Here is an 11753-nt window from a genome sequence, read left to right on the forward strand (position 1 = left end):
CCCCATCACCCGCACTCATTCTTGTAGTATTTCAAACAGGTAAAAAATATGTAATTGTCAGTAAAACAGGGACTTTGAAGTTATTGAACACAATGGAAGCCCTGAAATTGAGAAAACACAGATATTCTCAGAGCTTAATGCATGTTTTAAACCATTTCCATGGGAACCAACTTTTGGCACTAAGGCCACTGTTATGACAAACAGTTAGAAATCATCTTCTACCAAGCAGATGGTTAATTTGTAACAGGGGAATATAACAAGGAGGAACTGGGTTATATAACCCTTAAAAACCCTTGATAATGGATTCAAGTGGGCTAAATCAATGGGATTTCTTCCAATTCTGTGTCAGTGCTAGTATGTGTGGCAATAAGATCATCAACCACAGGAGGAAGCACCACTAATTGCAAAGTGTCTAGAAAGGTAAATTTTACTAAAAATTAGAAAATAGCAGTATATATTTCTAGACCAATCAGGACAGTGTGGGTCAAGAACCACGAGGTAAGCTAAATAAATTTATATGAGGGAAAACAGTAAAAAAAGAAGATGAAAGTGTATTGGCTTAAGTTCCCAGAGTACTTAGACTAAAACTAATTATCCAGATTAACTGTCAGTATACCTTCAAGCCAGCCTTCTGGAATGTCATTGTGTATTGCATAGAATCTATGCATTCTCTGATTTTAGTGCTAAGTGAAATCCTAGAGGTTTGGTGAGCTACTCAAAGTCACATAAGAAGTTATTGATACAGCTGGGACTTGAGCCCTGGATCTAAGACTTAAGACAATCTATCCAGTAATATTTATTTGGAAATATTTCTCCCTTGAGGAAATTCTTGCTCCTTTCCTTAAGGATATTTTTGAAACAACTATTTCAAAACTGCTCTCAAGATGTTCTGCCAACTTCATTTGGACTACTGTGGGACTCCATGGGATGCGCAGCCATGGAGCCCCCACGTCAAGGTCGGTCTGATAGCTGTTGCTGTGTCTTTATCACAAGGCGAATGTTGCTAGTTTCGGTTAGGGCAATGCTTTCCCACAGTCGGGACTTTCCAGAGGAGTTGAGAATGTTGTAAACAACAAGATGGCGCTGGGGACCGCGCGGTGAGCCTGCCTGCTACATGACACCTCATCTGATTGGCCCGAGGACGCATGCACACTGCGTGAACAGACAGTGGATTGGAGTGTTCCGTGCATGGACTTGAGACCGCTTGCAATTGGCCAGATTTTGTATATAAGCTGTGTGCTGAGGAAGGAGGGGGCTTTTCTGTCCACTCTCCTCCTTTCATTCTTTCTCTGTCACTGTTATTTTCCCATTAAAAGTCTACTGAAGACCGATAAGCTGCGAACAGTGTCGTTCCTTTGCGGGCAAGGGAGCGGCAAGTGGTGCCGTGACTCGGATCCGGACCACTTTCTACACGCAGGAATAGGTAAGGAACAAAAGGTAAGCGTGCGAGTGCACGGAAATCCAGCTGGGGAAAGAATAGAAACCGCGGTTCCATCGAGGAAAGACGGGGAAATTAAGCGCCAGAAAAAAGGGTAAAGGAATCCCTTAAAAGGCGGGAGTACAAAGTGTTCAGAAACGCCAGGAAATAGGCAGAGACTTCCTTTTTACCTCCAAATGGACAATACTCAGAAACTTCCTTTTTACCTCCAAATGGACAATACTCCGTCCACCACTAGGTTGCACATGCTGTTGAGCTGCTTGTTAAAAGCTGTGGGGACGCCCGTTAAGGCGGCCACAGTATGTGCATTCACTAGGGCCGTTGCCAAGACGTCACCACGGTTTGTGGAAGGTGGCCAATTAGATGAGCAACAGTGGCGGAGAGTAGGGAGACAGTTGAGAGCAGCCAGAGAGCCGGCAGAAATACTTAGATTATGGCAACTCATTGAAAAGACACTTAAGAACCCCACTGAGAGCATAGGGCTTTTACTTGATGAAGCATGCGAGCTCCTAGAGAAGGTTCAGGAGGAGTCTCGGCATGATAGTCAGTCTAGTGACTGTGGTAGTCAGTGGGACAGAAAACAGACAGACAAAGGTCCCTGTAGGGACCACCACCGGATGAGACAGAGGAAAATTCAGTGAAGGACCATCCCCCATCGAGTGCGCCCCTGCGCTCGAGGGGGCCGTCTCATTTATATCCCAGTTTGACTAGGCTAGCAAATTTGTCCTTAGAGGACGAACCGCCGCTGCGGTATCGTCCATTGACTCTCCCTAAATCGGCCCCTAGAAAAAAAAGAAAAAGCTATAAAGACTCCATTACAGACGCAGGGAATAGGGTTAAAAAAGGCGAGCCATAGAACAGTTCATTAATGCTATAAAAATAGTCAGTCCTTGGTTCGCAAAAGGAGTCGTGAATAAGCAACATTGGGATTTCCTCAGAGAAAACTTAAATGTGCATTTAAAGAAACAAAGCAAGCCGTGACAAAGGCTGTGAAAACTTTGTTGCAGATGTAGAGAGTAGGGTTAAAGAAACAAACTGTAGAGCAGTTTATCAGTGCTGTTGAAACAATTAGTCCTTGGTTTGCTGAAGAGGGTGTTGTGGATAAGAAACACTGGGAGTAAAAAATATAGATCAGTGTACACTGGACAGCCGTCACCTTGTATTTAAATATTTCATTTGAAGTAAATGTTACCTGTTATAAAGTTAATCTTACTATGTGAAATGAGAAATTGTGGTGACAAAGTATCCGGAGTACCCATTTTGTTTTTGTTTTATGTACTAACTCTACCCCTATTATTGATAGGAATGCTTGAGCAGATTATGCTTGGTTTGCTTTAAAAAAAAAAATGTAAGTCAAAATATGCCGCAAGTAGTTAAGATTCCACACACCTGCAGAAATGTAATAATTACTGATAATAAGAGGCTAGTTCCCTCAGATATGTTTCAATTTATCCTTAAAACATATTGAATATTATTGTGTTTGATTGCTGGATGTATATTTGTATAGAAAATTTGTATTATATTCGTATGATGTATTAATTATGCCTATACCTTGGTGCAACTCTAAGGCCAAATGTAAGGACAGATTTTTGGGATGGAGAGGCTTGTGTCTTTGTTTGGCTCTGATAAACAAGTAACTTGTCTGCCGGATGACCTTCTCCTGCTCCTTGGGAGCCTGGCCAGCTCCCGGGGAGGGGGATAAAGGAATGTTTTCTGATAAACAGGTGGGCATGCTTCGTGTCTCGGCTCTCTGGCCAAGATCCGGGACGGGACGCACTGCTTGCCTAACATCTTGGCAATGAGCCACCCTTGTCCTTGGGGGCTTTAAGGGGGAGCCAGAGCAAGCCTCTGCTGCTGCTGCTCCATCCCGGGGGAACATGCAGTCAAGCTGAACATTAAACGTGCCCATGATGATTACTAATGATGCTTAATTCTCAGTATGGATCCTTTTCTGGTGCTGTGTAAAGATTGCCTAGTACTGCCCATAGTACTGCAAATTCTACAAAACATAAGTACAACGCAGATATGAATCAATTGGCTATTGTGGCTGAGGTGTTCTGTAACAGTCCCTTTAATAAAAAATTAACAAAATAAATTAATTTAAAAAACAGAACATTCAGGACCTGCCACTCTGCTTGGTATGTCATTACAAAAATCAACAAGAAGGACTATGCCTGATAAATGAGGGTGCTATCAATGTGGGCAGCAGGGACATGTACAAATATTGTCCAAAAGTCAAACATCAAAAAAGCCCCTCCTCCTGGGATTTGCCCCTGGTGCTAAAGGGAAAGGCATTGGGCCAATAAATGTCACTCCAAAACTGATAAAAAAAATTTCATTAAATAAATACAGTTCAAATAACTAGAAGCGGGGCTGGCCCCAGGCCCCACCCCAACAAATTTTGGGGATGATGACATTTGTTCCTCAACAGAACACCCTAAATCTGTCAATTTTCTCCACGGAGCCATAGAGGGTAGTACAGGACTAGACCTCAGTGCCACCTCCTATACAGTATTGACCCCTGAGATGGGCCCACAAGGCCTCCCTACTGGGATTTTTGGTCCTTTGCCAACTAGGATTTTTGGTCTCCTACTGGGTAGAAGTAGTATAACTATGAAAGGGTTACAGGTTTTTCCTGGAGTTATAAACACTGACTTTACTGGTGAGATAAAAATTATGACTCAAGCCAATAATGTAACTTTAACTCCAGAACAATGCATTGCTCACTTGATTCTGTTCCCCTTCTCTTCAATTGGTAGGTCTTTTTTAAATAAAAGAGAAAATAATGGTTTTGGATCTTCTAATGCTTATTAAATACAACCCATAACTAAGGACCGACCCAAATTTTTCTTAAAATTAAATAAAAAGTTATTCAGTGGTCTTTTAGATACTGGAGCTGGTGTCTCTGTTATTTCAGCAGCAAGCTGGCCCACAAATTGGAAAAAGAAAATTACCATAACTCAATTGCAAGGTATTGGTCGGAGTCAAAGATTAACACAAAGTTCCAAATTGCTACAATGGGAGGATAAAACAGGTAATACTGGAGCCTGTCGCCCCTATATTTTGGCTGCGTTACTTGTTAATTTCTGGAGACGTGATATTCTAACTCAAATGGGGGCTTTAATACACAGTCCAAATAAGATTATTGCCATTAACATACTTCAACAAGGTCATTTGCCAGGTAAGGGTTTAGACAAACAACAACAAAGCATCGCATCTCCAGTTACTTTAACTGTTAATCATGACCAGAGAGGCTTGGGTTTCCCTTGATGGCTACTGGTCAGTCTGTGCCCCATGCAAAAAATAAAATAAAATAAAAATCAGATAATCCCATGTGGGTGAATCAGTGTCCTTTACTACAGGAAAAGATAAATGCTGCACAGATATTAGTGGAAGAACAATTAACAGCAGGACATATCGTTCCTTCTAATTCTCCTTGAAATACTCCTATTTTTGTTATCAGACAGAAATCTGGGAGATAGCGATTGCTTCAAGGCCTTAGGGCTGTTAATGCTACTGTAAAAATTATGGGGGCTTTACAACCAGGTTTACCATTGCCTACTGCAATTCCAAAGGACTCTTATATTGCAATAATAGATTTAAAAATTATTTTTATACTATACCTTTACATCCAGAATATTGTCCCTGATTTGCTTTCAGTGTTCCATCAGTAAATTTTAAAAAACCTATACAAAGATGCCAATGGAGGATCTTACCTCAAAAAATGGCTAATAGCCTTACTTTGTGCCAACAATTCATTGATGCTGCTCTTCAAAAAATTTGCAAAAAATATAGCAATTTATATATTATACACTATATAAATGATATTTTAATAGCTGGACCCGAGGAATTTTTGGTGATACAATGTCTGACAGTAATAAGAGAGCAATTATCTGCTTTTGGTCTTATCATAGCCCCTGAGAAAATGCAACTTCAATATCCTTGTCAATATCTAGGCTTCCAATTGTACCCATGAAAAATACTTCCACAAAAAGTCACCTTACAATTGGATTCTTTACAGACTTCAAATAAGTTTCAAAAACTTCTAGGGAATATTAATTGGCTTTCTGCACATCTCCACCTCACAACAGGAGACGTTAAACCTTTATTCAATACCCTAAAAGGAGGTCAAGCTTCTGTAATTTGTGATGGTCACCGTACGGTTATTAACACCTCTTTTTCATCTCTACAGCTAGTTAAATTAGCTGCTGTTGCACTTGCATTGCAGTCTACTTTGGATGTGGCGGTTAACATATACACCAATAGCAAATATGTGTTCCTATTGGTGCCTCAATTGGAAACGTGTTCATTCCTTCCTGGATCCTCAGCTGCTTCTCCTTTGTTTTCTCGCATTTGCACTGTCATTCGACAGCATACTTGTCCTTTCTTTATAGGTCATATTCGAGCACATTCCAATCTTCCTGAACCATTGGTAGAGGGTAATCATTTGGCAGAGTCTGCTCTATGCATATATTCTATTAATACAGCAACAAAAGATGCCGTTTTACATCATTTAAATGCTCATACATTACGCTTAAAACATAATATTGAATGGAAGGGGAGAGGGAGTGGGAAAGGGGAGGGTTGTGGGTGGGAGGGACGGTATGGGGGGGGAAGCCATTGTAATCCATAAGTCGTACTTTGGAAAATTATATGCATTAAATAAAAGTTTTTTAAAAAAAAAGACTGTCCACAGCAATGTGGTTTAAACAATTAGTAAATACAACCTAAATCAAATGTCCATTGTGATAAAAATAAACAAATTATGGTATTTTTAGAAAAAAAAATCAATGCAAAGAAAAAAAAAACATAATATTACTCAAGAACAAGCTTGACAAATTGTAAAATTCTGTTCTACTTGCTCCATCCAATTACCAAAACCTCACTTTCAAATTAATCCTCGTAATTTATTCCCCCAATCAACTATGGCAAATGGATATCACCCACTTCATGGAATTTGGTAAACAAACATATATACATGTGTCTATTGATGCTTGTTTTAAATTTATTTTTGTTTCCTTACATACAGGTAAAGCTACAAGACATGTTATTGCCTGTTGCTTACAAGCTTTTGCTTCCCTAGGAACTCCAAAGCAGATTAAAACGGATAATGGACCTACTTATATTTCTGCCTCTTTTAGAAATTTTTGTGTAACTTTTTTCTATCTCATGTTACTGACATTCCTTATAATCCTCAGGGTCAAAACATTATTATACGTACACATAACACTTTAAAACAATATTTTAATAATATAAACCAAAGGGGGAGTTTAGGGTTCTTGCCCATTCTCATAACAAATGGCTCTCATGTGCTTTATTCATTTTAAATTTTTTCACATTGGATAAAGATGGTCGTTTTGCAGCTGATCAACAGTGGCATCCACAAACAGCTGGGGTAAGAACAATGGTAAAATGGAAGGATCCTATCACCAATCAATGGAATGGACCTGATCCAGTACTGGTATGGGACATGGGCTCTTAAGGGATGTGTATTTTTATGCAACCAATTTGCTTTTACATTGTTAGCCCCTAATGATTTTCGCAACTGCTCATTGGGCCGTGTGGCCCCGATGCTAACATCTGTATTACCAAAGGCACGACAGCGATGCTCATTACCTGAGAACTGTGATGATGATGTCATCTTAATTGGAGACCTGCTTTCACCATGGCTATACAGCTAGTGGGAGTTCCTGGATTGGCTTATGGAAATAATTGTGGACTACGAAGGCTTACATGTTTGGTGACCAAAACAATCAATTGTACTGCTACTGCGCTATCCAATATAGCTGAAGAATTGGATCAAGTTCGTTCAGGAGTACTCCTAAACCGAGCAGCTATCGATTATTTGCTGTTAAAAGATCATATAAGCTGTAAATCTGTTCCAGGGAAATGTTGTTTTAACATTACTAACAATGCCATATATCGAGTCTGTTATTGATAAACTTAAGAGTAAAATGCAACATATGTTTGTTACTAACCCACTAACATTTGAAGGGTTTCAATGGATTCATTGGTTATTAATGTGGGCTGGATTGTTACTGTTTTTCATACTTTGTATGGGATGTTTTCCGTGTGTTCTACAATGTGTGCTATCTTCACTACAGTCTGTATGGACTGACATTCATCACTTAAAACTTCATACCAAACCTCCTTTGTAATCAAAAATAATTGATATTTGGCTGTATGATTCATCTCTCATTTTAATGGTACTCAAAAACGGGTAAGACACTCCACATCCTGTACCTACCTAAGACAGGGCTCAAGTTAAAGAATGGGTCACTATCGGTTGCTTGTTTGTCATGGTACTACTGGGCCTTGCCTTCATCGCCAGATGGATCAGAGCCTTAGCACTCCGTCAGCAGAATACCAACTTGATAATCCAACAGGCTATGCTGACCACCTTGCGATCTCACCCCAATAAAAAAGTATGGCTTAGCATGATGGAGCGGTAGTCAAAGACGGGTAAACACTGATGGGCGCTCCTAGCAACCTAAGACAGAGGGTAGGACAGGCTTCCTATTACCTCCATGATGGGTAAGCAGGTAGCGCACCATTGGGTACCCAAGACAAGCATGTTTCCATGCCACTTAAATAATAAAGAAGGGGGAGATGTGGGACTCCATGGGATGCGCAGCCATGGAGCCCCCACGTCAAGGTCGGTCTGATAGCTGTTGCTGTGTCTTTATCACAAGGCGAATGTTGCTAGTTTCGGTTAGGGCAATGCTTTCCCATGGTCGGGACGTTCCAGAGGAGTTGAGAATGTTGTAAACAACAAGATGGCGCCGGGGACCGCACGGTGAGCCTGCCTGCTGCGTGACACCTCATCTGATTGGCCCAAGGACGCGTGCACACTGCGTGAACAGACAGCGGATTGGAGTGTTCCGTGCATGGACTTGAGACCGCTTGCAATTGGCCAGATTTTGTATATAAGCTGTGTGCTGAGGAAGGAGGGGGCTTTCCTGTCCACTCTCCTCCCTTCATTCTTTCTCTGTCCCTGTTATTTTCCCATTAAAAGTCTGCTGAAGACCGATAAGCTGCGAACAGTGTCGTTCCTTTGCAGGCAAGGGAGCAGCAGACTACCTAAACTTACCATACCTAAAGCCACATACTGAGTCCTAGAAATTACACTGAGAGCATTATCTTTCTCTTTCTTGGAGGGTAACCTTAAAATTATAATATAATGAAATAACCTCACAAAACACAAACACACAATAATACCAATATATACCATTGTGATTTGTTATGCGGTAACACTAGATTCTTCAGAGCTCAACTCTATTAGGTATAAAATGGTAAAATATAAGGATGACTAACCTAAAAAGGTATTATGAATCTAATTAATTCTTTAATTATGAGAGAGCATATTACAAGAAAGCCAGTTTCACAAGAAGAGGCATATTGCCTGTAAGCTTTCACTAACCAGTATATTTGTCTTTTCTGAGTTATAATAATCTATGAAGTTATTAAACTAGTGTAGTAATAATTATATTTTTATTTATCCAAAAATTATTTATTTCACTCTTACACAAAAATATAGCTTATCTGAGCATAGAATTTTTATTTTTTATCAATATAAAGAGAATAGATTTTATGCATTCCATAGATACAGTTTGAAGAGGACAACCATACTTTCCTCAAAGAAAATGATGATGTTTAATGTGGACATGAAATATTTGTTTTCCTGTTGGACAGTAAAAGAATATTTCACTGAAAATTCTCTATTATTCAATAACATTTTTAGAAATGTAAAAAATACTGGGCACTGATTGAGATGCCTGAATTCCATATATGAAGGTCTGGGAATGAGTCCTGGCCAATTTGCTTTTGACTCCAGCTTTCTGCTACCCAAGAGGCAGCAGATAATGGCTCAAATAGTTGGGAGACCTGGATGGAGTTCCATGCTCCTGGCTTCACCTTGGCACAATCTTAGCTATTATGGGCATTAGGGGAGAGAACCAGTGGCATGGAAAGTTTCTGTCTCTGTCTCTGTCTCTGTCTTTCAAATACAATGAAAACAAGTATAATTAAAAAAAATATATGAAAGCATGAGCACACTAACATTTGTGACAAATTTATTTACTTCCACCACATTTTGAAAGGTATATTTTTCTTCTTCAAGTTGCTGATAGAATTATCTGTAGTTTTCAACATCATCCTGGTTATCTTACCCCAGATCATTAATTCATAATACAAAGGAAATGGCCTATTTTTCATTGGTTTGGCTATTATGGAAGATGATTAAATTAATAATCCATCTTGTGAATGCCGATTGTAAAAATATTTTGAATCATTCCCTACACTCATTCAAAATACCAACAAGACAACTTCATCTCTGTGATTGTCTGCAAACTGCAACAAAACTGGCACAAGTACCATTCCTTGTTCATTACTAGTGCTCTCAGTGGGCTATGCTGGAACATTCCAACACAGCAGGCATTATCGTCTGCCTCCAGCCATAATTTAATGGAGAAAGCTGTCATGATAGACTCCACTTGGGAAAAGGCATCAGTGTAGTATCCAAAGGAGGCTCCTAACTCCTGTGAAAACATATTCTTTGTTCTATAGAGTTGTTAAGACCTAAAGAACACAATTTGATCTCAAAATTCTCATAGTGTCAAATATTGTCACAAAGAGTGATGTATTACTAATTCTGATAGTAGTCTAAATAAAGGAAGTAAATTATCCCAAATGCTTTGAGACCCTTCCCTGCTGTCTTGTTGCCTACTGAAATGTTAAAAATATGTCAAAATTTCAGACAGGTCTCTGAGTGTGATCTAGGCAGCCAGCTGCAAAATGCATCCAATTTCAAAGGAAGTCCTTCACAGCTGACTTAGAACTTTGTTCTCGCCTTATACTAGCATTTGGTCACAAAAATTGCCCCCAACCCTGGAATCCTGATAATGTGAGAATATTTTTTTTATTTCTGGCTCACCTTATTTATGAATTATCACAAATGCCAACACAGAGCTCACACTTCATTCAACAAAGGACTTCTCTGGTGGTGGATAGGAGAACAACCTATCCAGATGCATACATGTTCCCTGTCCCTAAATATGGCACCTTTCATTTATGATCCATTTCTATCACTTCTTGGGGTTTTCACTCATCCATCTCGTGCCTTCAGTTAGAATTTCCTGATATCAGAGGCTAATGTTTATATCTTTGGTATTGATTTATTCAAGTAACAAAAATTACAGTTTTGGAAAGCCTTATCCTTAGTAAAAAAAAAAAATGAAAATTCCAACCTAGTGTTCCCTAAACATGTTTCCTACTCAAATACAATCATATATACAGTGACTAATTAGCCCTAGCATACAGACTGAGTGTAAGCTAAGAAGTGATATCCCTCCCCCGTCTCTAATTTCTATGTGGCCTTATCTACTGGAACAATGGTTCTACAATTTGTTGAGATGGAAAAGATAATGAGAATGGCAGGTTTAGGGAGGAAACCAAATTTTTTTTCTGAAATATAGTGAATTCAAGCTGCCTATAAGATATCTGATTTCTCCATGAGAATAGATGAGATAACCAAAGCAATTGAGTATCAAAAATCGAAGACTGAATCCTGCAGCACTGTTTTATTAAAAACCACAAGACAACTAGAAATCCTAACATTAAAAAAAAAAAAAACAAGAAAGAGAATTTAGTAATGTAAGAATAAAATACTGTGTGGTATCCTGGATCCCAAGTGAAGAGTGTATAAAAAAAAAAAAGGTAGGAAGTGATCTGCTTAGTTAAATGCTATTGATAGGCTGGTGAAGTTGAGAAATTATTAGAGATTTTAGAAATGCTGAGGGCACTGGTAACAGCAGTTTTGATGGAGTGGTTGAGCAACAGTCTGATTGCAACAAGAATCATTTATAACCTGTAGAACCTGCAATATGCCTCTGGGTGAGACTATGTACAGGGCAACAGTATTATGTAGGCACCAAAACAAGGTTGTTGGTGAAACAGACTGTGGAAATGTGCAGGCAGAGGATGTTTATAAACAGTTGGTAAAAACATGGAAAATGTTAATGCTTTAAAAATGTGACAAAGGAGGCCAAAAATACTCTATGTTGAGTGTTAAAGGAGAACATGAAATTACATGAACTTAAATATGGGTAGAATAGAAAAATAGTTTTCAAGGGCATGTGTCCCAATGGAATCAGGGGCTATTTTGAAAGATAGGATTATAGACATTTTCCTTATACCTTTCTGTATTGAAATTATTTTCCTGTATAATAAACTAAATTTACTAAAGAGAAAACACCAAAATACTCCCAGAGAATTGTAACAACTAATCGGAGATGCTAAAGTGATACCAAAACAGAAA

The 11753-nt window shown here is 39.0% G+C and overlaps 1 long non-coding RNA gene across 3 annotated transcripts; it reads left to right on the top strand.

Annotated features, from left to right (window-relative positions):
• Positions 1 to 1178: 1178 nt before the first annotated feature.
• Positions 1179 to 8468, top strand: LOC138847584 (uncharacterized). Of its 3 annotated transcripts, none has more exons than XR_011385468.1 (3): positions 1179 to 1423; positions 4356 to 4472; positions 6468 to 8468. It is a non-coding gene; the product is annotated as an uncharacterized LOC138847584 (long non-coding RNA). The 3 variants fall into 3 exon arrangements; XR_011385469.1 differs by having other exon boundaries at positions 1185 to 1437; XR_016227948.1 differs by having other exon boundaries at positions 1251 to 1437; positions 4359 to 4472.
• The last annotated feature ends 3285 nt before the right edge of the window (positions 8469 to 11753 follow it).

The sequence above is a fragment of the Oryctolagus cuniculus genome, chromosome X, assembly GCF_051225735.1.
Source record: "Oryctolagus cuniculus isolate XC-2025 breed Fujian yellow rabbit chromosome X, ASM5122573v1, whole genome shotgun sequence".
Taxonomy (NCBI): domain Eukaryota; kingdom Metazoa; phylum Chordata; class Mammalia; order Lagomorpha; family Leporidae; genus Oryctolagus; species Oryctolagus cuniculus.